This window comes from Mobula hypostoma, chromosome 3, assembly GCF_963921235.1.
Source record: "Mobula hypostoma chromosome 3, sMobHyp1.1, whole genome shotgun sequence".
Lineage (NCBI taxonomy): Eukaryota > Metazoa > Chordata > Chondrichthyes > Myliobatiformes > Myliobatidae > Mobula > Mobula hypostoma.
Genome location: NC_086099.1, coordinates 163,632,348 through 163,655,210, shown reverse-complemented (window position 1 = coordinate 163,655,210; position 22,863 = coordinate 163,632,348). Strand labels below are relative to the sequence as shown.

General features: G+C 42.2%; 1 protein-coding gene across 11 annotated transcripts in view; it reads right to left on the bottom strand.

Annotated features, from left to right (window-relative positions):
- Window positions 1-22,863, bottom strand: part of tpk1 (thiamin pyrophosphokinase 1) — a 399,771-nt gene that overhangs the window by 296,703 nt on the left and 80,205 nt on the right. The window contains exon 1 of one of the 11 annotated variants that reach the window (XM_063044018.1): window positions 4,192-4,231. The exons of the other annotated variants lie outside the window; for them this stretch is intronic. The gene's annotated coding sequence lies outside the window, so the exon portion shown is untranslated. Of the gene's footprint in view, window positions 1-4,191; window positions 4,232-22,863 lie in introns of those variants that run through there. 11 annotated transcript variants of the gene reach the window in all.

Below are 22,863 nucleotides of genomic sequence, written 5' to 3'. Positions count from 1 at the left end.
CAAAGGGCAGGAGGTCTTTGGTCCCACACCATCGGGCTCAGGAACATTTATTATCCTACAACGATTAAGCTATTGAACCACCGTGGATAACTTCATTCATCACTAATCTGAATTGATTCTACAACCCACAAACTCACTTTCAAGAACTCTCTACAAATCATGTTTTCAGTATTAGTTTTACATACAGTTTGTCTTTTTTTACACATTGGTTGTTTGTCAGCCTCTGTCTATTTATGTATAGTTGTTTTGCAAAATTCTATTGTATTTCTTTTTCTTCTGTAACTGCCGGCAAGAAAATGAATCACAAGGTAGTATATTGTAACATATTGTATACATACTTTGATAATAAATTTTAAAAATAGCTCCCTCTTCCCTTCGCATTGTCCCAGTAATCTAAACAGTCTTTCACAACAAAGCAATAATTCATTTGCACTTCTTCAAAATTGAATTATTGCGTTTTGTGTTCACACATGATCTACTCCACACAGACTAACTGATTCTTTCGTGGAGCACCCATGTACAATCTGCAGGAGTTATCTTGACTTCCCTTTTACTACAACTTTAATTCACTGTTTCATTCCTCTCTTGACTTTATCTGTAGCTTTGTATATGGTCACAAGGTGGCCCAATGCAACTTTAGAACATAGAAATTCACAGCACAGTAAAGGCCCTTCAGCCCACAATGTTGTGCTGGTGGTTTAGCTGAATCTAAGGTCAATCTAACCCTTCGTCCCTACATAACCCTCCATTTTTCTATCATCCATGCATCTATCTAAGTGTTTCTTAAATGTCCTAAATGTATCTGCCTTCACCACCACTTCAAGCAGTGGGTTCCACACAACGATCACTCTGTAAAAAGTCTAGTTCTAACATCTCACTATACTTACTTTGTTTGCATTCCCTCAATTATTTCCCTGGACCTATTCCCTCCAGAGTACCCATTAACTCCACCCAATTCTCCTGACAGCCACCTACACAAAGAACAATTGACGGGAGCTAATTAAACAACCAACCCATCTCTGTGAAGAAATTAGAGCACCAAAGGGAAACTGGTACACACATGGAGTACATGCAAACTCCACACAGGGAACATCCAAGCTGGGGGCTGAATTTGGAATCTCTGAGTTGTGAGGCAGCAGTTCAAACAGCTCCGCCATTGTCCTGCCAAGAGCTGTCATGATTCCTGCATTTTCCACCCTATATTTAATAGCAAAACTGACTTAAAAGGTCAACACCACATCATTTTTTGTAAAATGAATATAATTCCACAATAAGCAATTGCAACATTAAGTTATGGAATTCCTGGATGTACCTTTGTACAATGTATCCCCAAGCTACTATTGGGATGGCGATGGACAAGCCATGTCTACCATCTAAAGTTCAAAGTACAATTTGTTATCAGAGTACATACACGTGATCACAGACAACACTAAAATTCTTTTTTCCTGCAGGCATACTCAGCAAATCTATACAACAATAACTGTAAACAGAATCAATGAAAGAGCAAGAGCATAAGGGACAACAAATTGTTGAAGTGCATTTGTAATAAGTAACAATAAATAGTGAAAGCATAAATAACAAGGTGAAGATTCCTTAAGGTGAGATTATTGGTAGAGGAAAAGAACAACTTAATTGAAAAATTCATGTTTTTTGGCATCTGACCACTGAATGGCTTGGAGACTGGAATGCACTGTGCATTCAATCCCTGGCTCAAAATGCAAAATCTTGAGGGAAGAAGCAGAGGGAAGAATCTGATTCTGAGGCAGAAAATCTCTGTGAAGTTGACAGGAAAAGGTAGAGCCATATAATTTCTAGAGGTAAATGTGACACACAGATAATAGCAGTATCCTAACAAATTTTCAAATTGGTTTTTACTTGACAAGAATGAGACATGTTCTACCCACAAATAGAACAGGTTTTAAATGAAACAACACACACAAAATGCTGGAGGAACTCAGCAGGTCAGGTAGCATCTATGGAAAAGAATAAACAGTCGACGTTTTGGTCTGAGACCCTTCTTTGTGGGCAATGCTGACTCGACAAACTACAAAAGGTGAGCAAGTGACAGGCGGTGGACTAAATCTGAACTCTGATTTACACTGTAGACTTTACATTGCTGCTGCACACACAGCTGTGGATGGCTATGAAGCAGAAATGCATGGTCTGAACACAAAATAATCACTTTTGTTAAACTTTTTATCTGACAGCATTTGACATGAGGTAGGACTGCAGAACAGAAAACAAAGAAGAGGCAGGTGAGTTGCTTCTATTGCCCCACTGTACTTTCTATAAAGCTTTCATTCCACTCTCCCAGCTCCTCTTCTTCCATTACATTTGCTTCAATGACAAGACTTTCCACATACATGGCTCTGACACACTTTCCTTCTTCCTGACCCATGGCTTCTTCTCTTCATAGTTGACAGCTTCCTTGACTGCATTTGATATACGTCCAGCATTACCACTTTCACCCCATCCCCTGGTCAGAGCAAGGACAGATTTATCATTATCCTCAACTTTCTCTCCACATTCTATTGGTTATGCTTCTGAGCTTTAATAAGATTTTGCCACCAGACACATCCTTTCAGCATTTTGAGAGGAATATTTCCTTCACAACTCTCTGGTCAGCTCTTCTGGTTCTATCATCCTGTCTTATTGCACTTCCTCACATAACTGTAGGAGATTCTGCACAGATCCTTTACCTTTCTGCACTCCCATAAGCAATCTTTGCAGGTGGCTTGCACTTCTTCCAATCTAGTGTGCTGCATTCAGTTTTCATAACACAGCCTCTTCTACATTTGAAAATCAACCGCAGTTTCAGCACCCAACTTGTGGAGCGCCTATGATCAATCAGAAGGATCTCCCTATTGCCCGCCATTTTAGCTCTCCACCCCTCAGTTTCTGTGGTCTCCTAAAGTTATAATGAGTCCCCAATCCCTCATACTTCCAAAAATCACCTCAGGCTCTTAATTTACCAACCTCCTCGCTCTATACTGGGCATCTCACCTCTCAGTCTGGATGCAAATTTTAGCCATAAAACATCAACAATTTCTTTTGCTTCCACAGATGCTGTTTGACCCACTAAGTTGCTCTAGCAGATTGCTTGTTCCCGAGAGCAACTTGGCTTTATTCTATTCCCTCATTCCTGTCCATTCCTCCTCCTGTTGCACTTCGAATTAAAATTAAATTGTTTGCTTTTTCTTCCAATTGAACATGAAGTTTCTTTGCCCTGACCTGTTAACACTTGCTCTTCTTCCCATGAGTGCTGGCAGCTCCAGTATATTCTGTTCTTATGTCAGGTTTCCAGCATCTGCAGTATTTGATTTTCACTGAGTTTCATCTTTCCCTCACTGTTAATTATCCTAAGTGTTTTATGCAGTGCTTCAACATCCAGTGTGCTATGCCTGCCTTTTAGGGCATAATTACCACTAATCAGGAAGCATTTCAAGCTGAAACACTCAAGCTGGATGACTTTTAAATACATCTCTTTCAGCTTAAACTTTTGCAATGTTTCATACAGCATAAAAGATTACGATGTTTTATCACACTACGCATAATATCTGCAAACAAAGACACTGTTATTTAACAACCAAAATTAGAGCATACCAATCACATTGTAAGTGGATGCAACAGGGCTCCTCTTAAATTTGGCCAAAAATCAACTGATTGCAGGGAGCAGTATATATGACTAAATATATGACTAAAATTCACTCAGTGCCCTTGCTTCTTTATTTTAAATTAACATATTGTAAAGATTTTTTTAAAAACTTCTATATTTCACAAAAATTACACCTTCGCCTCCTGACAGGGTAGTAAAAACAAGAGCAAAAGAGAGGCAGTAGGGCAATCAGAAGTACCACAGAGTGGGAAGACAGCCAAAGGCCTCACAAAGATACCTTGGGCAAGACTGGCACAAGAGATTCTGCAGATGCTGGAGAAATAGTTGACCATTTATTTCCTTCCATATATCCTACCTGACCTGCTGCTTACCCCCACCTTTTTGTGTGTGTTGGGTAAAACTGCCTTGTCAGACCACATCCTCCACTAGTCTACTAGTCCCTATTTCACAGTCACCTATGTTGTTAAAAAGATAGGAACATCATTCTTGGACCAATCTAATGGCGTCATCCCCACCCCACCCCTACTGACAGTGTCTTTGTCATAGGTTTAACACTATCACTCCTTGCTCAATACCTGAATGCTAAGGGATTTACTCCAGTAAGGCCCCAACTGCAGTGATTCCAAAATCTTCTTCCTTGAAAATTACCAGGTCAATTCACATTTTTGCTATATGGACAAATAACAGTTTGCAAATAGCTTTGCAGATATGTCAAGAGTGTCCAGGAGCGAAAGCGAGAGTAATCGCCATTACTACGCAGAAGGTGCTTGTGAAGCTGAAGGGTCGGACGGCAGATAAGTCACCTGGACCAGATGGACTATATCCCAGGGTTCTGAAAGAGATAGCTGAAGAGATTAGTAGCAATCTTTACAGAATCACTAGATTCCAGAATGGTTCCGAAGGACTGGAAAATTGCAAATGTCACTGCACTCTTTAAGAAGGGAGGGAGGCAAAAGAATAGAAATGATAGGCGAGTTGGCCTGACATCAAAATCAGCATTGTTTCCTTGCCTGACAAATCTTGCAGTTCTTTAAGGAAATAACAGGCAGGATAGACAATGGAGAATCGGTAGATGTTCTTTACTTGGATTTTCATTAGACCTTTGCCAAGGTACTGCATATTGAGGCTGCTCAACATGATAAGAGGCTATGATATTACAGGAAAGATACTAGCATGGATAGAAGATTGGCTGACTAGCAGAAGACAAAGAGTCAGAATAAAAGGGCCCTAATTGGCTTGGCTGCCAATGACTCGTAGTTTTCTGCAGTGGTCGGTGTTGAGACTGTTTCTTTTCAAAGTATATGTCAATGATTTGGATAACAGAATTGATGGCTTTGTGGACAGGCTTGCAAATGATATGAAGACAGTAGGAGAAGCAGGTATTGTTGAGAAAGAAGGGAGTCTGCAGAAGGACTGATACAGATAAAGAGAATGGGCAAAGAAGTGGCAAATGGAATATAATGTAGAGAAATGCATGGTCATGCACTTTGGTGAAAGGAATAAAGGCATAGACTATTTTCTAATTGAGGAGAAAATTCAGAAATCAGAGGTACAAAGGGACTTGGTAGTCCTTGCGCAGGATTCCCTGAAGGTTAGCTTTCAGGTTGAGTCTGTGGAAAGGAAGGCAAATGCAATGTTAGCATTTATTCTGAGAGGACTAGAATACAAAAGCAAGGATGTAATGCTGAGGCGTTCTAAGGAATTGGTCAGACCACACGTGGAGTATTGTGAGCAGTTTTGGGCCCTTATCTACTAAAAAAGGCTGTTCTGGCATTAGAGGGTCCAAAGGATATTCTTGAGAATGATAGGGTAATGTATGAGTAGAGTTTAATGGTTCTGGGCCTGTACTTGTTGGAGTTCAGAAAAATAAAAGGAATCTCATTGAACCCTATGGAGTATTGAAAAGCCTAGACACAGTAGATGTAGAGAGGATGTTTCCTATAGTGGGGAGTCTAGGACCAGAGGGCACAGCCTCAGAATAGAAGGATATCCTTTTAGAACAGAGGTGAAGAGGAATTTCTTCAGCCAGATGGTGGTGAATCTGCGGAATTCTTATCCACAGATGGCTATCAGGGCCAAGTCATTGGGTGTATTTAAAGCAGCGGTTGATAGGTTCTTGATTAGGACGGGCATCAAAGCTTACTATGAGAAGTCAGGAGGGTTGGAAGAGATAATAAATCAACCATGATGGAAAGGAGGAGGGGATGGACTGAATGGACTAACTCTGCTCTATGTCTTATGGTTTTACACGCAACCAACAATGCAACTGTTTATAGAACTTCATCTTCTCTTTCACCAAGAGACACCAAAGACACTTAGTGCAGTTTTGCTCTCCTTAACCGAGTAACGATATAATTGACATTTTGGGAATGCAGTAAAGTTTAACCAGCCAGGAAAGGCAGGACTGAAAAGGTCAACTAGATTTCTATTCACTAGATTCTAGTCGAATGAGAGTCAATCTCAATGAAATATACAAAGTTCAAATGATTAGACAGAATGGATGTCAATCATATTTGGAGGATAATTCCCCTACATGAGAAAATCTGCAGATGTTAGAAATCCAAAGCAGCACACATAATATACTTTAGGAACTCAGCAAGTCAGGCAGCATCTATGGAAATGAATAAACAGTTGACATTTTGTGTCAAGACCCTTCTTCAAGACCCAAAATGTTCCCTGTTTGCTCTTTTCCACAGATGCTACCTAACTTGCTGAGTTCCTCCAACATTTTGTGTGTGTTGCTTAGGATAATTTTCCTGGCTGAGGTAAGAGGTCGCAGTTTCAGGGCTGTGTATTAGACATCTTGGACTGAGAAGCATAAACATTGGTTAATCTGTGGAATTTTCTACCACAGAAACAAGCTAGGGCTTTTCTCTTTGGAAAGAAGGACGGTGAGAGATGAATTGATCAAAGTTTAAACATCTAAGTCAATTTTATTATCAGAGTGCATATTTGTCACAACATACAACCCTGAGATTTATTTTTCTCTAGGCATACTCAGCAAATCTAAAGAATAGTAACTATAATAGGATCAATGAAAGATCAGTCAGAGTGCAGAAGACAACAAACTGTGTAATGCAAATATTAATAAATAGCGCTAAGTAATGAGAACATGAAATAACAAGACAAAGAGTCCTCAAAATGAGATCATTGGTTGTGGGATTATCTCAATGGATGGGAAAGTGAGTGTAGTTGTCCCCTTTATTCAAGTGCCTGATGTAGGTGTATAAGATATAGATGGAGTGGGCAGTTAAAGACCTTATTCCCTGGGAGAAAAATATTGGGAGGAAAGTATAGGGGGGATTGTCAAAGGCAATTACCCAGTGGTAGGGGTAGTGGTAGAGGCAGATACATGAGGGACATTTAATAGACTTTTAGATAGGCACATAGATGAAAGAAAAAAAAATGTGGGCGAAGTGAGAGGGAAGGGTTGGACTGATCTTGGAGTAGGTTAAAAAATCAGCACAACATTGCAGGCTCAGAGATCTGCACTGTGCTGTACTGTTCTGTCCTCCAGAAGCCTGTGAAGGCTAAGCCACTGAATCTATCTGAGGAGGTCGGAAAGTAGACTTCTTGATACAAAAAGCATCAAGGAGACAGGGAAAACTGCAGGGACCTGGTGGTAAGGTTCTGACACAGGGGTTTGTATTGAATGGTAAAGTGGGCTTGTACAGCCTAATTGCCTACACTTGCTCCTATTTTCAATGTCAATGGTTGCATTTATGCCCTACAATGAACTTTAGTACAGTCAGCTTATGACAGACAAAAGAAGCATTCGTTGGGTAAGAACAGACACAGCTTTTGGGTAGCACAGTGAAACAGCTAGAAGGGCAATCTGGATTCAGTCCTGAGCCCAGTGTTGTCTGTGTGGAGACTTGATGGGAATGTGGAAAGAATAAACTGGAATTAGTGCAGGATTAGTATAAATGGGTGTTTGGTGGTCAGTTAGATTCAATGGCCTGAAAGTCCTGTATGATCCTCTGAGAATCTCAGTTAAATTGGAACAATTTCAGCATAGGTAGTAATAACTCATGCGCTTTCTCAAAGCAACCCAGTGCATGCAATATATATGGGGATTGGTACATATTTCTTACAATGTGATGCTATTAGGTTTGCTGACCACGAAGTTCTAAACTGAAAAGAAGACCTGACACCCTATCCGATATACTGTAGTTAGGTAAGGGAACCCTCACCAAAGGGAGGTTGTACAATAACCACAGTACCTGCTCATCAAAAGTTAGCTCACTTCCCCATTTATCCTCCACTGCGAGTTCAGGGGTTGATACCCACAATTGAGTGGTTGGTCACCCTTCCCTACCAAGGAGGAGATACTTCCAGCTAACAAAGTAGTTTAAACACAGTTCATTTATTTTTTGTGATGCACGTTTAAGTTCTGACAAAACTCTTAAACCACATTTAAAACTCACAGAGGATTTATATCTTTAAAAAAAATTCCAAATTACAAACAATTTCTCAAAAAAAGGATTTCCGAAACACAGGTACGATTCGTATAAGCTAAAAAGACACTCAAACCACGCAAGCAAGCGAATCATCAGTTGCAACAATCAAAGGCAGAGGAATGGATTGTAGTTCACCCTGTGGTTCTGTTATTTGTCGTGATGTTTTTAGCCATTCCTAATAACCCTGAATTGCTCTCTACATTTAAACGGTTCTTCTGCCACCTGGGTGATTTCACACATATATAATATTCTTTAGATACCCTTTTTATAAAAACGGTCTGAAAGCTTCTGGAGACAGAGTCTCCAGATTCCCACAATTAATGCTGTGAAGCTGACTCTTTGAGCACACAAACCTTCCAACTATTAACAGATCAAATGTTTAATAGTAACAGATCAGCTAAGTGATAATAACAATCTGGTTACACGCTTCCTTGAACTAAGTAACTTGGCCAACATATTTCGTTTGAAACAAACCCAAATGAATAGACACTTTACACTGCAACTCTTGAGAAGTCAGTCCAGCTGCTGTAAACCAACATCCTGCATTTTATAGACAGTGAGTCTGTTTACAAAGCAGACCTTTTCACTTCAAACTGATTATTGCTTGTCACTTTACATTAAAAACTGAAGATTGGCTCCCATTTATGACAAGAAGCTAAACAAAGAACATTGGTTGGACATTTATCTTATTCTAACATAATTCTTTGATCTCCAGAAGTTTCTGCTGCTACGTTAGAAAGCTGAGCGAGGCAAAAAAGAAAGAAATAAAGGTCCCCTGGACTTGGGCAGTAGTATCCTTCCCATCATAGAGATTCCTTGAGGAAAAAAGTAGGTTTTGATAATAACCAACTCTGTACTTACATCAAGGTGTAAGGTTGCTTCTGCTATCTTCCTTTTGCAGCATTTGATAGTTACTTGTAAGAAAAAAGGCAGCAAGTCTAGAAGGTAGATTCGAAAATTCTATCCTCATCTTTCCAGCAAATTAATTACATTAAATCTTCCCAATATTTCAAAGAAATTGGGCTAAATGAACTTGCTTTAATCTTTTCAACAAAAAATTCAGCTCTTTTAAGTTTCCACTCAGAACTTAGAACCTCGACGACCTATAAACAACATTACTGCAATCTTTTGAATCCTAGTATCGTACACTGCTTTGAAGGCAAAGCATTGAAAAATATGTGCCACAGGCATGATCCTGCAGTCAGCAGATTCTCATCAACGTCTCATAATCTCTGTCACAAGGAAGTCTTCTTTACTAGTATTGGCTACTGTTAGTTCAACTGATCCAGGAAGAGTGTATGTGCAAGTAAGCTGAGAAGCTAATCCAAGCAAATTATTATACTAACAATTAATTTCACACAATGCAAACCAGGAACAATAAAATATAATTTCTAAGTAACATGTAAAAAAAATTTGTAGAAATTGTAATGTGAAAAAAACCGAAAGAATACAAAGGTGTTTTACAAGTTAAAAGATATATTTTAAAAAGTTATTCTTGATGGTAATATTCATCTCAAAAAATTACACTGCACAGAAAGGAGACAATGTTTGTATGAGTGTCATGAATGTCATTTTGCCTCAGGGTATTTTACAGTGAGGATAATTTAAATACCATATCTGATGCTTTCATCATTTTCCTTATTTCTTAGCAGCCTGGATAAGGGTGTAAAGCACCTATACAGCAGTAGAGAATCACTGAGAATGTGTTCTGGATTTCCATATTTAACTAGATTACACATATTATAAGTTGCTGTCAACTTCAAAAAGTAATGAAGGTGAACATTGACAGCAAACCTTGTTAAATATCTCAGTCGAATGCATCAAATAACACCCTACCATCACCTGCTACTTCTTGCTCTTAAGTGCATCATTTTACTAATGTTGATGGTTTTCTTTCCCAGAAACATTCCCATGGGAATGTATCAGTATTAGGCTCTTGGAGAGCTATTGTTCTTATTCCCAACAATGCTAATACAATTCCACTCCCTGCCCCCTACTCCACCCCCCCCCCCATTTATTTTAATTGAAAAGAATCAGGGAGATTTTTGTCAGGTACATCCTCCCCACACATAAATAAACTTCGCACATCGTAAATCATGACTTGCTCTTTCTAAATGTAGTGGTTTCTTCACATGGTATCTGTGCTGACAGCTCTGATACAGTGCAGCCTTTTCCAGGACGAATATAATTCCATAAATGATTATATTCTATGTTCCATAATGTTAAATAAAATATTAAATTTTAACCTCTTAACAATTCCTCATGTAGCTTTAGACATTTGCAAAAGCTCATGGAAAGATGAAGAAAAGGCACGATTAGTTGACAACACAATTCCTTAACCTGCACAGCCCTTCAATAAAAGCACGACTGAAATTACAAAGGACTAATGACATTGAGGGTAATATACAATGAATGGACAGAGAATTGGCCAATAAGCAAAGCAAAATGTCAGGATAAACAGGTCATTTCAGTTGGTGAGATGCAAACAGTGTGGTGCATTGAGCTCAGTGCTGAGCACTCCTATCTACTTACAGTCCATTTTAATGAGTACATTGTCACCAAACATGCTGATAATACAAAGAATGGGAGAAAAGCAACAGCACGAGGATAACACGAAAAGGTGTTGGATAAATTCAGCAATTATGCAAAATCTGACAGATGAAGGGAAATGTGATGCACAGATATTATAGTTAAAACACAAAGTCAACCTGCATGCATAGTGGATAAGTAGAATAACAAATGGAACATGGCCTTTATTTAAATGGATGTAGCAAGAGTAGCAGTCAGATCAGTGGCAGCTTGACAGGCTCTGTTGTACAGCAGAGTAGGTCGCAGTCTAGTGATGGAAGTTTCTACATATAGGACTCTCTGAGGACCATGCGAGATTCCAGGATGTTGTATGGCCCCTCTGGAGCCAGGGTCAAAGATTAAGCAGTCATAGGTCATTTTGAAAGTGGAGGGGGAGCAACCAGAGAATCTGGTCCATATTGATATGCAGATATAGGCAGGAAAAGAGACCAGGTGTCATAACAAGGGGCGCTGGGAGCGGACCCAAATGCAAGACACAGATACTGAAGTACTAGGAACAGAACTTGATTAGACAGCTGGGACAAGAACCACAGACTTGGGCTAGGACTTGACTAGGATAGCGAGACCAGGACACGGAACTGGGAACTAGGAGCCTGGGCTTGTACTCCAAGCCGGAGACTGGACAAGGACCCAGAACCTGGGTCTTGACTTGGGCTCGGACCCCGGAACTAGGTGAGGACATGACGTGGTTACAGGACTGGACATGGCTAGGTTCTTCATGGCTTAGGTACTTCATGGCTTGGGTACTTCGAGGCGAGGACATGACGAGGCTTGGGTTCTTCGAGGCGGGGACATGATGAGGCTTGGGTTCGGACTTTGAGCCAGAGACTGGACAAGAACCCAGAACCTGGGTCTTGACTCAGACTCGGACTCCAGAACTAGGCGAAGACATGACGTGGTCTTGAGAGACAGAACTAGGAGCGGCTACAGGACAGAACGAGAGACTCCTGGGCAGGACAAGGGAATTCCAGTACAGGACGAAGCTCATGGACAGGACGAGACACATGGTCAGGATGAGAACACGAAGCCTTGGCTTGGTACTCAGGAACAGCCGAACTTTGGACTTGGGACGACAGGAACGCACAACACAAGCCTTGGTCTTGGGGAGGACAGGAACACAGAGCCTTGGTCTAGAGCACAGGAACATGGAGCCTTAGACTTGAGAAACAGGAACACAGGGACATGGAACACAAAGCCAGGACCCCTCCTTGGGAACAGGACTTAGGGCCGGGATTCGTACACTGAACACAGAGCCAGGACCTCTCCTTGGGAACAGGACTTGGGGCCAGGGCTTTACACAGAATGCTGAACACGACGAGACGGTTCCCAACACTAGGTAGCGACAAACGGCCGGACCTACCTAGCACAGGCATGGACACAGAGACAGATCCAACTCAACAATAGACAGTTCCTTAGCTTGACACAGCAAAGCTCCAGTCTCGCTCCGGTGGTTGAACTTGACAATGTTGCAGGCAAGGCTCCAGACCCAGGTTGCAGGCAAGGCTTCAGAAGGAAGGAGAAGGGAAGGGAAGGGAACGGTCCAGCCTCAGGGTAACAGCAAAGATGGCTTGGCTTACCCAACGGAGGCAAGGACAGGAAGGGACAGATCCAACCACAGGGTAACAGCAAAGATGGCCTGACTTACCCCACAGCGGCAAGGACGGGATACTGACGAGACAAACCAGCACCCACACTCGAACCCAGGGCCACTTATATTCCCAGCTCCAAGACGAGCATCAGGTGCCTATGATTAAGCCCAAATGAAACAAGGGACAGCCTGAAGACCAGAAGTCCGGAGTCCACTGACAGGACCATGAACCGGAACATGGACTTCAGGGACCGGACCATGACACAAGGACCTTCAAAAGTTAGGCAGGAAGTTAAAGAGCAGGATCTCAAAGGTTGCAATGTTAGGATGACTCAACTTCTGGTAAAGGTAGCACCAGCGAACAATGACTCTTCAGGCGACATCTCCAGATAGCCAATCTCTTCAATTATTTCACTTTCTCTATGTCTTCTGCTTGTTCTTTTTGTCTTGATTGTGTTTTGGAAACTGTTGGAGCCTGTGAAGTGTAGCTTGGAATATGATCTTGCGCTCCGCTGGGTCCAGAGAGGATGAGAGTATGAGCTACCCTGTGGAGAAGACCAGAGATGTAGTGCGGGGCCATGAATGACTCCATTTTGATGCATCATGGAAGACTGAAGCACTGAGGTGAATGTGACGAAGATCAGTGGTCGCTCTGCATGAAGGCCACGGGGGTCGACGATGGTGACATTTGAACCGGGTGTGGCAGTCGTTGAGTTTGTGTGGCCGCTCTCCTTGACACTGACAAGAGGATGTTTTCAAAATTTTGAGATCTATGTGCTTATTGGGCTGTAGTTTATCGTGGTCTCCGTCAGCTTTCAGCGTTTTCTTTCCTGTTGCCGATTAGCAGGTGGGCGATATGTTACTTTTTGTGTGAGGAAGGAGTTGGGAATTTGGGGTCTGATGTTCTTGTTGGTGCTTTTCTCTGTGGTCAGTCTGTTAGTTTGTTGTGCGAGTGAGGGGGTGGGAGGTTTGGGGTTTGAGAGTTTTGTTTATTTTTCTTTTTTTCATTCGGGGGAGTAATGTCTTTTCCTTCAACAACTCCCATGGGTTTTCTGTATTTCATGATTATCTGGAGAAGATGGATATCAGAGTTTTATTGTACGTGCATACATTTGACAATAAAATGAACCTTGTTACCTTTGTACCATAAACTAATGAGGGCTTGAAATGAGAATGAGACAAATGAATATGTGGCTGAAGAGCTGGTGTATGCAGGAGGGCTTCAATTACTTGGACAATTGGGATTTTTTTCTGGGGCAGAGTGGAACTATTCAAGAGGTATGGGTTGTAGCTGATCCAGAGTGAGATTAATATTCTAGCTGGGAGGTTTGCTTGTGCTACTAAGCAGGGTTAGACTAGTCTGGTAGGAATGACGAACTCAAAGTAGTAGTGTGTCAGATAAGAACATCGAGGCCATATAAAATGTTGATCTAGATCCAGTTGTAACGTTAGACCACGTTCTTCACTGTCTACCACAGCACCAATTTTAGTGTCACCTTACTAATCATGACAACTACATTCTCTTCCAATCAGTAATATAAATATGATGATTAATAAAGGACTCTGCACCAATCCCTTCACTCATCACTGGTGACAGTCATCAGATCTGAAAAACGCCGTCCACTTCCAACCTCTGCCTCCTACCACCAAGTCAACTTTGTATCCAATTCGCTGTCTCATCCTGTATCGTATGCATTTTAACATAAGTAAAGTCTATGCCAATAGCAACCCTTGCCCTTTTCGATTACCACTTTGTCACCTCCTTAAAAAACTCAGTCAAATTTGTGAGACATGATGTCCAATGTATATAGCCATTCTGACCATACGTAATCAGCCTTTGCCTTTCCAAATAAAAATAAATCTATTGCAAAGTTCACTGGCCTGTGGTTTATTGGCTTATCCCTGCTGTTCTTCTTGAACAAAAGCACATCATTAACCATCCTCTAATCTTCCAGCACCTCACCCATGACTGACAAAAATACAAAAATCTCATCCAAAGCCCCCACAATGTCTCAGGATACACCTGTTATACACTGGGATGCATCCCCCTTTACGCTTCAAGACTGCTAAAATCTTTTCCTTTATAATGTCACGTGCATTAGGAAATCACTGTTCTCCTCCCTGAATTCACGTGCACATGTTTCCTCTGTGGTGAATACAACTCAGAAGGATTAATTTAAGACGTCACCCACCTCCTGGGGCACCACACATAGAATACCACAGTATTCCTTTAGGGAGTCAGCTGTTTTCAATGCAGAACAGTACATGTTCAAAGGCTTCTCCGGTAATGCTCCCAATTCTTCCTCCGCTACATTGATGACTCCATTGGTGCTGTTTCTTGCTCATCAATTTCATCAACTTTGTCTCCAACTTCCATCCGGCCCTTAAATTTACTTGGACCATTTCTGGCACTCCCTCCCCTTTCTCAATCTCTCCGTCTCCATCTCTGGACACAAACTATCGACTGACACCTTTTATAAACATACCAATTCCCACGGTTATCTTGACTGTACTTCTTCCCAACCAGTCTCTTGTAATAATGTTATTCCTTTTTCTCAGTTCCTTCACCTCCACCACATCTGTTTCCAGGATGTAGATTTAATTTCCAGGACATCAGAAATGCTCTCCTTTAAATTCTGTGTTTCCCTTCCTCCACCATCGATGCTGCCCTTAACCGCATCTCTTCCATTTTCCGAGTGTTCATACTCACCCCAACTATGCTCTACCTTAAAAGTGACAGAGTTCCTCTTGTCCTTACCTATGACCCCATGAGCCTCTGCATCTAACACATCATTCTCTGAAATTCTGTCTCTGACTCCCTTGTCCAGTCGTCCCACCCCACTAATCTCCCTCCCGGCTCTTATCCCTGCAAGCAGTTAAAGTACTATACTTGCCCATTCACTACACGCTCTCCTCAATTCAGGGCCCCAAACAGTCCTTCTCGGTGAGGCAACACTTCATCTGTGAATCTGTTCGGGTCATCCATTACGTCTGGTGCTCCCAATGTGGCCTCTCCTATATTGGTCAGACCTGTCATAGATTGGGAGACCGCTTCATCAAGCACCTCCACTCCATCTGCCAAAAGGGAAACTCCATTGGGGGCCAAACATTTTCATTCCAATTCCCATTCCCATTCCGACAGGACGGTCCATGGCCTCCTCTTGTGTCAGGACGAGGCCTCCCTCAGGGTGAAGGAGCAACACGTTATATTCCATTTGGGTAGTCTTCAACCTGATCGCATGAATATTGATTTCTCCTTCCAGTAAAAAATATTTCTGTCCCCTCCCCTCTTTTCTGTTCCCCACTCTGGCCTCACCTGCTTAACACCTTTCCCTGGGCCCCCTCCTCCCTCCCTTTCTCCTATGATCCATTCCCCTCTCCTATCAGATTCCTTCCTCTCCAGCTCTTTACCTTTCCCACCCACCTGCCTTCATCTATCCTCCTTCCCCTTCCCCCATCTTTTTATTCTTTCATCGTCCCCCATTCTTTCCAGTCGTTAAGAAGGATCTTGTCCCAAAACATCGATTGTTTATTTATTTCCATTGATGAACATAGAACATAGAAATCTACAGCACATTACAGGCCCTTCAGCCCACAATGTTGCGCCGACCATGTAACCTACTCTAGAAACTGCCTAGAATTTCCCTAGCGCATAGCCCTCTATTTTTCTAGGCACCACTACTGCCGGCAGTGCATTCAACGCACCCAACACTCTGTGTGGAAAACGTACCCCTGACATCCCCTCTATATCCCCTCTGAGCACCTTAAAACTATGCCCTCTCGTGTTAGCCATTTCAGTCCTGGGAAAAAGCATCTGGCTATCCACACGATCAATGCCTCTCATCATCTTATACACCTCTATCAGGTCACCTCTCATCCTCCGTCCTCCAAGGAGAAAAGGCCAAGTTCACTCAACCTATTCTCATAAGGTATGCCCTCCAGTCCAGGCAACATAAATCTCCTCTGCACTCTCTCTATAGTATCCACATCCTTCCTGTAGTGAGGTGACCAGAACTGAACACAGTACTGCAAGTGGGGTCTGACCAAGGTCTTATACAGCTGTAACATTACCTCACGGCTATTGAACTTAATCCCACGGTTGATGAATGCCAACACAGCATATGCCTTCTTAACAACATTGTCAACCTGCACAGTAGCTTTGAGTGTCCTATGGACACGGGCCCCCCCATCTCTCAGATCCTTTACACTGCCAAGAGTCTTAACATTAATATTATATTCTATCTTCAAATTTGACCTACCAAAATGAACCACTTCACACTTATCTGGGTTGAAGTCTGTCTTCCACTTCTCAGTCCAGTTCTGCATCCTATCGATGTCCCGCTGTAACCTCTGATAACCCTCCAGACTATCCACAACACCCCCAACCTTTGCGTCATCAACAAACTTACTAACCTACCCTTCTACTTCTTCATCCAGGTCATTTATAAAAATCACTAAGAGCAGGGGTCCCAGAACAGATCCCTGTGGAACACCACTGGTCACTGATCTCCATGCAGAATACGAACCATCTACAACCACCCTTTGTCTTCTGTGGGCAAGCCAATTCTGGATCCGCAAAGCAAGGTCTCCTTAGATCTCATGCCTCCTTACTTTCTGAAGGAGCCTTGCATTGGGAAATATTTTTCTTTCTGAAGGATCCTTGCATTATCAAATGTTTACTGAAATCCATATACACTACATCCACTGCTCTACCTCCACAATGTGTTTTGTTACATCCTCAAAGAATTCAGTCAGGCTCGTAAGGCACAACCTGCCCTTGACAAAGCCATGCTGCCTATCCCTAATCAGATTATGTCTCTCCAAATGCTCATAAATCCTGCCTCTCAGGATCTGCTCTGACAACTTGCGCACCACTGGTCAGACTTACAAGTTCCTCCAGCATTTTGTATGTGTTCTTTTAGATTTCCAGCATCTGCAGAATTTCTCCTGTAGCTGTTTCTCTCTCACTTTTGCTATTATATCACTTATAGGATGTTTTATGATTCTCCTTTGCCTTTTTTGTCCCCCTGATTTCCTTCTGAAGTGAACTCCTACTACCTTCATAATATATACTCTGGTCACCTCATTATGTATAGAAGCGGAATCTGGTGTGGTCTTCTGCTGCTGTAGCCCATCAGTTTCAAGGTTTGGTGTGTTATGCATTCAAAGATGTTCTTCTGCATGTCACTGTTGTAGCACATGGTTATTGAGTTACTGTCACCTCCTTGTCAGTTTGAACCACTCTGGCCATTCACCTCTGACCTCTTTCATTAAAAAGATGTTTCCACCCACAGAACTGCCACTGGGTGGAATTTTTGTTTTGTTTTTCTCAACATTTTCTGCAAACTCTAGAGACTGTGCATGAAAATCCCAGGACTTCAGCAGTTTCTAAGATACTCAAACCAACATGTCTGGCACCAACAATCATGCCATGTTCCAAGTCACTTCGATCACATTCTTCCCCATTCTGAAGTTTGGTCTGAACAACTGAACCTCTAGATGCTTTTATGCACTGAGTTGCTGCCACATGATTGGATGATTAGATACTTCCAATAATGAGCAGGAGTATAGATGTACCTAATAAAGTGTCCATGGCGAGTATGTCTGCCACTTTTTCCTAACCAGGACTTCAGTATCCCTCATTATCCGATGTACACTTGCCCTTTATTCTAACAGGAATACAGTGGCCCTGAACTCTTACCTCACATTTAAAAGCCTCTGACTTGCCTGCTGAAAACCTCTCATAATCAACCTTTGCTTTATATTGATGACTTGGGTGAGACTGTGAATGGCATTGTTAGTAGGTAGAGTGGACAGTTAAGAATGTTGTTCAAGGTTACAACAAGATATTGATTAACTAGAAAAGTGGGCAATGGAATTGGAAGATAAATTTTAACTCAGAAAGTGTGTAGCAATACAGTTGGCGAAGTAGTTCAAAACATACACACTGCGTGGCATGAATGCTTTGTTGAACAGATGGATCTTGGATTACAAGTACATAGTTCCTGACTGTGCCAACATGATTAGACAGGTCGGTGAAGATGACATATGGCATTTTGCCTTCAACTGCCTAGGCACTGAGTACAAGAGCTGGGATGTCACGTTGTAACAGTGTGTACAGAGAATGACCAGGGTGAGAAGGGTCTTTGATTATGTTGGCTGCTTTCCCAAGGCAGAATATAGTGTAGGCAACTGTACAAGGTGTTGATGAAACACTGCATACAGACTTCATCCTTTTAGCTTAGTAGAGATGCACTCAGATTGCAAGCACTTAAAGAAGGTAGTTGATTACTGGAGATTGCGTGGGCAGGGGGTGGATTGTGAAATCTAGAGTAACATTATCACTTTCTATTAAAAGGTCACCCATTTAAGATGGAGATGAGGAGAAATTTCTTCATTCAGATGGACATGAATCTTTGAACTTTTTGACTCTATATACGAGTAATCATTTATATTCAAGACCTGAGCAGACAGATTTTCAAAAAGGATCTAGTGTTTTCCTGGCGTATGTGACGAATAAACTCTTCTTGGCCTTCCGTCTGGGTACAGGTATCCATCCATTCCTGAAGAAGATGTCAGAGTTTGTCATCAGAACATCAGTTATAATCAATACCTGTACCCAGCTGGAAGCCCAAGAAGAGTTTATTCATAGACAGATTTTCAGTTCCAGGGCTTCAAGGGTTATGGGGAATGGCAGGCAAGTGAAGAAGAGCCCAAAATAACTGCTTCCATCTATGGAAAAGAGTACAGTCGATGTTTTGGGCCGAAACCCTTTAGCGGGACTGCTGAAGGGTCTCGGCCCAAAACATCAAATGTACTCTTTTCCATTGATGCTACCTGGCCTGCTGAGTTCCTCACGCATTTTGTATGTGTTGCTTGGATTTCCAGCACCTGCAGATTTTCTCTTCTTTTTGAGAGCTTCGATGATCTTATCAGATGATCAAGTAGCCTGCTATATTTTGTCAAATGTTGTTCAATATCAACGGTACTTTCATACATAATCCCATATTCTGTAGTTTCCTTGGTGTACAATTTACAATTTCAGTCTTGAAAATACTCAATAACTAAACATCCTTAGGTAGGACACAGAATTACATCACGGCATAAAAAGATCAAATCTAGTTCTACTTAAAGATTATACAGTTTGAAATTAAGAAAGAGCTTTGTATCAATAACAATTAAAATAAAACAAATAATTACGGTTAGGAAATCTAATGCTAATCAAAATCCAAATGAAAAACATAAAATTTTGCAACAAGATGCATTTTGCACTTTCAACCAGCTTAATTTGGTATTTAGTAACTGGGCCCTAAAATGACCCATGGGTGGCCAGATGTGGAGAGGAGTGCACCTGGGCCGCCGGATCGCATGGTTGAGCCCTCTGGAGATGTAGTGGGCTTAAATTGACAAAACATCTAAGGGGCGGGGGGGGGGTGCCCACCTGATGACCCCTGGGAAGCATCTGCTACCCACCAAGCCCCATCTCAAGATCCCTATGCTGTGACCCGAGTTAGGATCTGCTTATCAAAAGGGATTGAAACATCTAGTCCCATGAGCTCAAACTATAAATCTGATTCATCAGTGACTGCTGTAAAACAGCAGCTGCCAACCAGGAAAGTCCAAGTGACATCTTGAAAATAAAAATAACAGGAGCGAAAGACCCCACTGGGGCTGCCATGGGCTAGCTACTCACAGCAGCAGACTCCTCTTACTGAGTAGAATATAGGGGTCAACCATTGATGGCTAGAAGAAGTAGATACCCACAGAGCCAGTGAGAGCGGGGGAGCAAGATGACTCAAGGGTGGATATTCCGGTTACAGAACATGGCATGACTTTGACTATGAGAAACATGGGCAGTATAGTACTCGAGTCAGTGACATCAGCAGGAAGTACACTCCAGAATTGTACCTGTGGCTGGTCCAAAGTAACATCAGCTAGGGGATTGAAGATCCACCAGGGCAGGATGAAGTGCTTGAAGGAGACAAGATAGTATTTCATAGACAGTATTTCACCTTGCATTGACCAGTATTTTTTGAAGGAAAGGACAAGTAAGTCAAATGAAGTTCAGTGGCAAGATGGAACCCAAAGTCCGCAGAGCACCAGTAACCCAGCGCGGTCTCAGAAGAGCACGTCAGCACTGAAGACCACAGCTCACAGGAAAGACAAGGCCAGCCAGCACAAAAGAAGCTGCAAGTGAAAAATCCATGTGTGAAATGGCCGAAAACCTGCAGCAAGAAAGAGCAGGCTGTGGTCGACAAGGAACTATGCAGACTCCTCAGTGGTCTAAAGGGCACAGTTGAGAAGAGAATCGAGAGGATGGGCGACCTCTTAGACAACTACGGAGCAGAAAGATTTGGAGTGGGGGAAATAATTAAGACAAAGCTGCCAGCACAGCCCAAATCAAGAAGACAAAAGGAGATAGAGGGCGTCATTAAGGAGAGACAGCAACTGAAGAAACAATGGAGGTAAGAGCAGATAGAACCAAAGGCACGACTCTTGATTCTAAGGAGGGCAGAAAACCTCAGGCTTCGAAGAAAGAAGAACACAGGGACAACATTCTATAGGATCCCTACACATTTGTGAAAAGCATTTTTTCAAAGCAGAAGAATGGAACTCCTAAGATGTCAAAGGAAGATCTGAAGTTGACACTCTCAGACAGCCAGAGAGCTGAGCACATCTCAATACCTTCAGATATGCCACCCATCCACCCTCCACATCAGCAGTTTGACATCAGTCCCCCCAGATACAGTGAGATAATAGAAGTAGTAAAGCAGCCGAGGGCTGCTTCAGCACCAGGGCCAAATGGATTTCCGTACAAACTCCACAAAAAATGCACCAAGAGTCCTGAACTTCTTCTGGAAACAGATGAAGGTAGTCTGGAAGAATAAACTTATTTCTAGAGCATGGTGGTGGACAGAGGGAATTCTAATTCCTGAAGAAAAAGATTCCTCAGAAATTGGGCAGTTTTGCCAAATAAATCTATTAAATGTTGAAAACACAATATTTTTCAGTGTCACAGCACAAAGGTTGTCTACTTAACTGGAGAAAACAACTTCATCGACACACATGTGCATAAGGCAGGGGTGATAGGCTTCTCTGGCATCTTGGAACCCATAGGTATAATCTGGCGTCAATTACAAACTGCTAAAAGGGAAAGAAGAGACCTCTATGTCTTGTTCTTAGACCTAGCCAACGCTTTTGGGTCAGTCTTACGTAACCTCCTGTGGTCTTCATTTGAATTCTTCTGTACTACAACCCTGTTCAGAGCCTACTTTCGATATCTCTAGTTGTATGTTATATTGACTGTTCTATTTATTATAAATTATTATAAATTACTATGATTGCACATTGCACATTTAGATGGAGATATAACGTAAAGATGTTTACTCCTCATGTATGTGAAGGATGTGAGAAATAAAGAAAAATTCAAATCAATTCTTATTGATAACCGCAGAGTCTGGCAGCCTGTGGGGATAGGCAGAATGGCAGGTTGCACCATCCCTCCACTGGCCTTTCCCATGGCAATGGAAGTAATCATTGGAGTTTCTAAGTGGGAAATTGGAGAACAACTGAAGTCAGGACTATGTCTACTACCAATCTGGGCATTTATGGATGATTTAAACATCCTGACAACTACCATCCCATATACCAAACGATTGCTTGAGAAGCTCCATTCAAACGTCAAATGGGCCTGAAAGACGATTAAAACAAAGAAATCTAGGAGCATTTCTATAGTCAAGGGAAAGCTGGTCAACTACAAGTTCCACGTGGATAGGAAAGTAATTCCTACTGAGTCAGAAATGCCAATTAAAAGCTTAGAGCATTGGTATGATGTAAACCTCAGTGATACAAATCAAGTGAAACTGCTGAGAGAAGAAATCATCAAAAGGCTCAAGCCATCGATAAGACCGTGCTGCATGGAAACCTCAAGCTCTGGTGCCTTCAGTTTGGGTTGCTCCCCTGGGTGTTGTGGCCACTGACTCTGTAGGAAGTTCCCATCACTCATGCTGAAAAGCTGGAGAGGACAGTTAGTTCCTTCATTAAGAAGGGGATGGGCCTACCAAGATCGCTAAGTAATATCTACCTGTATAGCAAAGGAGCTCTGGGGTTGTCTGTGATGGGGCTGACCGAAGAGTTCAAGTGTGCCAAGGTGTGGCTTGAGATGACTCTCTCAGAATCTCATGACAGAATTGTCCAGGATACTGCACCCATGACCTTAACAGGGAGAAAGTGGTGCCCAGCAGCGTCAGTAAAACAGGCAAAAGCAGCACTCAGATTTGCAGACATGGTGGGCCAGTGCAATGTGGAAGAGGGGGCCTTGGCACAGCCTCACATAGGCCCATTTGGCAAAAGATGGCAACAGAAAAGCAAAGGCGAGTTATGGTGGTGGAGGGAGTTCGGCAACAGGAGGAGCAGATGAGCTATGCAAGAACAGTGTCTCAGGCAAAACAAGGACAGTGGACAAGGTGGGAAAACGCTGAGAAAAGCAAATTCAGCTAGAAAGACTTACAGGAAAAGGAAGGAAGATTAGCTTCGTTATAACAGCTGTGTACGATGTTCTCCCAACTCCCAAAAATCTGAACCAGTAGCTCAGTGAAGACCCAGCTTGT